The sequence below is a fragment of the Hippocampus bargibanti genome, linkage group LG06 (genome assembly GCF_051943395.1).
Source record: "Hippocampus bargibanti isolate YZ-2025 linkage group LG06, ASM5194339v1, whole genome shotgun sequence".
Classification (NCBI taxonomy): domain Eukaryota; kingdom Metazoa; phylum Chordata; class Actinopteri; order Syngnathiformes; family Syngnathidae; genus Hippocampus; species Hippocampus bargibanti.
Window position 1 is genome coordinate 7,858,454 of NC_142739.1, and position 6,605 is coordinate 7,865,058.

Here is a 6,605-nt window from a genome sequence, read left to right on the forward strand (position 1 = left end):
ATAGACCCCATAATCAGTCAGGACAATAGAAGTAATCAGTGTAGCCTCATGGAATAGTCCTCTGCTCCCCCCAACCTGAAAGCAGGGACCTATCATAGCAGAGTCTGGCACCGCCATGTCTGGACAGTAGGGATATATATACAGTAAAGTCTCGTTATATCGATATCGGATATATCGATAGTCCCGGTTATATCGATACTATTTCTATGCACGCACGGAGAAAATTACATGCAAACAGGGTCGGATATATCGATAGTCCCGGATATATTTTTTCGGACTCCCTTGAATATCGATATAACGAGACTTTACTGTATATATATATATATATATATATATATATATATATATATATATATATATATATATATATATATATATATATAGGGCCAAAACTACCAGCAAATTTTTGTTCACTGACGAAGCCTCTTGGATAAGAAGAGAAACGTCCGACACCTTCAAAGAAGTACAGATGACGGCTGAAGAAACCTTCTCATCGATGGACCGCTCCTGTACGAATGAGAGCTTACACAGACTTTTTAAAAGTAAGAACAATTTATTAGCCACTGATTAATGCAAGGGGCTAATTCTTTGATAAACACTACTACTCCAAGAATGACATCTGAAATCATGGAGAAAAAAACATGACAATGTTATAATGATAATAATCTATTTTATTTCTGTGCGCCTTTCAAAACTCTCAAGGTCACTTTACGTTATGGTAGTTATTAGCACTTTTTCACACGACATCATGTAATAATGTCATACTTTTTTCAAAGTTCAACCTTTTGAAGAAATTCATGGCTTTGAAGGACAGCACTGGTCCTTTTTAGGGGGTCCATATGTGGGCTCTCGTTTTGCTCTTCAACCTCTTTCATGTCCTTGACCAGTAAGGATTTGGCCCTTTATCCTGCGGTACTCAAGCTAGCCCCTGACTATTTGGCATGCATAGTGGCATCGTGGACAGAGAGCATGTCATCACACTGGCGTCGGTCGACCTGAGCCAGCTCTGCTCAAGGTCGCTCGTCCATGCATTTTTTACAACAACAAAAAAAACAAAAAATGGCATCATCCTTCTCTCAGTTGTCAGCATGCCTGCAGTCGTCCATCTCTGTCAGCTCAGCTCACCTTCAGTCCTGCACACCTGATTCATCAAAGGCCACGACAGCTTTAATTGTTTCAGCTTGTTCATAGATGCGCCCTCGCTAATATCAAAGTCGGGCCTATCGCCCTGAAATGGCAAGAATTTGAATATATTGGATGATAATAGTTAAAATTCTTACACCGGGTCACACCAGGTCACTACATTATGTTGTCATTTTACAGTAAAATACAACGTCACACTGGCTTTAATTGTATGTTTTGCTTACGCTAGTAGCAACAATGTTCTACCACATCGCGACGGTTAATGTTACGTTACCAAGCTAAGATGCTATATGCTACAATTGCACGTAATTAGAATGGCTTGGTGCGATGTATATGCTACACTGTCATGCTCTGATGTTATGCGACAATCATATTTTGTGATATTATGCTACAATGTTATGCTATGATGTTATGCTATAATACTTATGACCTCATACCACAACGACACACTGCAATGTTCCGCTAAATTTGCGATGTTTATGTTAATGTTATGATAGAGCATTACACTTCTGTTGGAGTTAAATTAGCAGTTATTTGAAAGGCTGAGAAGTACCAAAACGTCAATGCTAATTTCGTCTAGCTTGAATCTTAGTCACACAAGGTACTGTATGCTAGCATGAGAAGATAGCAAACTTCTATTTCTGCACTTAGAGAATTATGTGTGTGAGACGGTGCAAAGAGGAGCAAAGGAATTCTTTAACGGCTTAAATATATTTAAAGTGTCTTGAAAGAGTACAAAAATTAACAAAAAATAATAATAATCACAATAACAATAACAATAATACATTTCATTTGTAAATGCTTTTCAAAACTCTCAAGGTCACTAAACAGTCACAGGATACGTTCCCAGTGTTTTTCTATAGTCTCTCAATATTGCAGATAACAATATTGTTATTGGCCATTTTGTATTTCTGGAGTGTGGTTGAGTGAACAGTTTCTTGTTTTTGTGAAGCACTTAATAAGTACAGTGATACCTCGGCTTACGAATGCCTCGGCTAACCAACTTTTCGTCTTACGAACGTTAAATTCATGAGAATTTAATCTTGGCATACGAACTATTTTTCGGGATACACACGGTGAGGCAGCCAGTTTTGACGATAAAGTTGCCAGAGCTTACAAGGAATGATTCCTCAAGATGGTGAAAGAAGAAGGCTACGTATCTCATCAAGTGTTTAATGCTGATGAAACCGGCCACTGCATTCCATCAAGCCGTCAACGACCATCACAAAGGTCAATAAAATAACTTTATTAATCAGTACAGTTTATTTCTTTAATTACAATACCATAGCACATTTATTATACATAAAATAAGGTATATTTTGTGTAGTTTTAAGGCTTAGAAAATTAGAAAGTAGAAACATTTTGTGGGTACCTGGGAATGGATTACTGTGAACCAGTGACGTGCGGTGAGGTTCATGGCTGGTGAAGCACCGACGTCATTACAGTCAGATTTACAATCATGAACTCTACAGAGAAGCTTACTCACCATTTGATTGGCAACAGTTAACGTGTTTTGTTTAAAATGTCATGTCAGCATTCTTTATATAAACTGTAGCATAGAAAAAAAAGAATTAAAAAAAACCTGATTATCGTGTTACATTTACTTATAAATGAAATCCATGCGCCGCTCCTTCTGAAGAAAGGCATCGATAACTTCTTTGTAGAAGCCTTCCTTATCTTTCTGCAGTCTCTCTGTTTCTTTCAATTTAGATATCAGAATCAGAATCAGAATCAGAATCAGAATACCTTTATTCGTCCCGCAATGGGGAAATTTGCAATAGAAGAAGATATGTAATCCTCCATTCTGAAAATAAGGCCAAGCTACACGAAAAAATTACTGGATGGTTGCATTTAACTTGCTAACTGTTTACTGTAGCTTGCTCTCACTAATTGTATTATTCTGCAGCCGAGGAGGCGCAAGAGGAATCTGTAATTACCAGCGCCCCCTGTCATGAGGCAGGAGAACTGTGTGCCTCACCTATGCACACAGTTTTGATAAAAATAAAATAAACCCTGTAGTACAGTGTTTATAATGTAAAGTGACTCTCCCTTATATACACCAGCTAAACTGTAGAAATTTAGTTCATATACTAAAAGCGTTTGAACACTTTAATAGAGATATGCAGAGGGACAGCAATGCGGTCTCACTGCAGAGCAAGCAGCCCAGTTAGCACAGTCATTGCGCAATCCATGTTGAGGCTCAACCGGCTGCTGCCTCACCGCTCGTCTCTACTTAGTATTTGAACGGTAAATGTGAAAATTCAGCGATTTTGAAAAAAAATCCAAAAATGGTGAAGTTAAATGGAAAAGAACTTTAATGTACAAATCACTAAATAAATATAACTGTTTCATTTATTTTTTCATTTGACATTTCCATGATGACAGGTGGGGCAGTGCCTCACCTGCCTCCCCTGACTACACGTCACTGCCGTGAACCCTCGTTTATCGCGGGAGATACGTTCCAAAAATAGCCAGCGATAGGTGAAATCCGCGACGGACAATGTAGTCAGCTTTTTTTTTTTTTTTTTTTTTACACAATGCAAAACTGTACATACTGCAGAATGAAACAAAAAATAAAACCTCTTTTTCAATAATTTAAAGAACGGTGTTGTAAAACAATATTTTGCTGCTGCGCCTATTCGCCCTGACTCTGCTGCGCTGTTGCGTCTTTTTCTACTGAAGGAGTCTTTCTCCGAGAGAAGAACATTGTTATCTGTAATTGTTGGCACTCTTTCTTTTTTTTAGCAAGAAGATTTTTAGAAACTGACATGGCCCGATTTCTAGAAGCAGAATGCTCCATGAGCTTTTCACAGCGAATGTGTTTGATTTTATTCTGCTTTGTTTGCAGTGTTGTTTGCAGTGTTGCTTCTTTTACTTTGTTTGTTTGCACATTAGCATGCCATGACAAAAAAATCATTTTCCCCTGAAAAAAAATCTGCGATGCACTGAAGCCGTGATAAGTGAACCGCGAAGTAGTGAGGGATCACTGTATTCTCATTTTAATGGTTTCCTATGGGAAATTAATGTTTGGGATACACACTTTTCACCTTACACACTCTGTCTTGGAATCAACTAAGTTTGTAAGCCAAGGTATCACTGTACATGTATTGTGAAAGCATCGGCTGAGAATGTTTGACAGAAGCAAGAGGTCAGGGAAAAAAATTATGTTGGTGTTTTTAAGGACAAACGTACATTATTTTCTACCCCCCATCATCCTAACCGTTGTTGGCATCGACGTGTAAGCGAGGCCCTCACATCACTGGCTGCTCTCCAACAAGATTGCTGAACCGTGTGGAAGTTACTTTCAAATTTAACGGCCTCCACTTTCCACCCGCATTCATCGCGACGCCTCGTCCATCTATCTGGGCCCGAGGCGGCGATAGTTCCCGCGAACCGTGAGAGGCCGCCGTATTTCAGCGCGTGGAGAATTCCCCGTGAAGGGTAAGGGATTAGGGATTGTGGCCTCCTAAACCGCCTGGGTGCCCAGCGAGGATGTCTCAGAGCGCCGTAATCTTCAAACGCAGAGCAGAGTGATGACTCGGCACCCAGGAATTGCGCCGGATCTTAATGTGTTCCGCCGGGTTTACTGGCGATAGAATGGAAAAAGGGCGGTAGAGCGAGTGGCGAGTAGATGGTGGGCAGACGACTTCTTGGTGGGCTAACAGATCGACGTAGCAACCTGATGGCAGAAGATGCTAATCAGTGGTTTTGGGTGCTCGGACCATTATGACATGCGAAATGCTGACTGAAGTTTCCGAAAAGGCTGCAGGTTGTCCTGGCAGTTGTTGTAATCTTTTCTCGTGGACCCAGAAAGTCGTACTTATGTGTGTCGGAAAGATGCCCTGTAGGAGCAGCAAATGACTTGATGGATCATAACAGAGTCATCTAGCATGACAGCATCGAAAAGCGAGAAGCGCAGAAGTAGGCTACACACACTACGAAAACACTTTTAAAACTTAAAGGCCTCTGGGTATTTGAATTTTTTATAGAAATATTCAAGTGCATTTCTATCACAGTCCACAACTATAACGTGGCCTGTCATGGAAATGATGTGGACACCCTGAGCATTAAGGGTCTTCAAGGTCTCCAGGATACCAAAAAAGAAGTGATGCTTGTGTTAACGTGATTGTGGTTAGGCTGGTGGGTTTTTTTTCACACAAAGAACTTTTTTTGGGCCACCACATTCATCAAGGAGGATATTGCCTTTTCAGAAGCACAAATGTGCCAGCACTGTTTTTGATTGGGAAGGAATGTTGGTACCATTTGACTGTCATCGCTAGACATCTCTGGGGCGATTATGCTGGTTGCGCCTGCAATGGGCAGCATTTTCACAGCCCCGCTTTGTTCAGCAGAAAGGTCAGTGCTCTTGGACAGTCTGTTGCTGGATGGATGCGAAGAACGGCATGAAACCGCAGAGCGCCGATGCGCATGTGGAACTGTCGCGGCTTGGAATTGAAGCGGATTTACGTGGGACAGGAGATGTGAGACAATCTCTTTTCATCAATGGAAGCTACAGCTTTGTGTTTGCTTTCAACATTTAGCTTGTAGTAGATGTGCACAGTTCACTATGACATCCCTAATCCACCGGTGAAAAGGACGCTTCAATAATCTCCTCTTTCATCTAGAACTGTGTCATGCAAAAAAAGAGGTTGCAGAAAGTGCTTAAATTTGAATGATTGTCTTTGTTTTGTCATATTATTTGTTATTGAGTTTTTTTTGTTCTTTTGTCTTCAAGATGGCGCCACGAGAATGGCGGCCTTTCAAGCAGCTCATGTATTTTGTTTTTCGACTTCTTTCTTTCCTTTCCTATTCGTTTTGTAACTTTGCTGCTGTGAAATATAAATTTATCCACTGCGAGTCTAATAATAAAGGCTAATCTAATCTAATCTAATCTAGTCTAATGGATAGATAAAAAAGTCCTGCAAGAAGACTTTATTGACCAAAAAAGAAGCAGACAATATCAGAACAAAATAACAGTGACACACACACACATCGGATCCATATCGTTAACACAATTAAGTGATCGACAAAAACTTTGATGAGAGCCTCGATTGTCTCCCAGGGTCTCATATAATTCCAACGTCTACCGATAGCATCGAGAGCGACCTCAAAACTGGAGGGTGAAGGACACCGGCCTTGGAGGAGACTCTTGAAGATTAAGTCCATCAAAAATGAGGCGAGGGGTTCAGGGTTCTTGTTTAAGACCGAGATGCAAAGTGGCTTGCTAATTTACGACACGCTAACGGAGGAAGGCGATCCGGAGGGGGCTTGCGGATCAAGGGGCTTCATGCACTCGCTCACATAATCAATTTGGAAAACGCACGCACACACAAACGCGCAATGCGGTGATGTGGTGTGCTGGGGTGTAAAATTGTGTGAACTCTCAAAACAGGTACATCCATTTACGGTGTGACAAAAAAGTGCCCTTGGGTGACAACAAAACCTACATGCTATTAGATCAG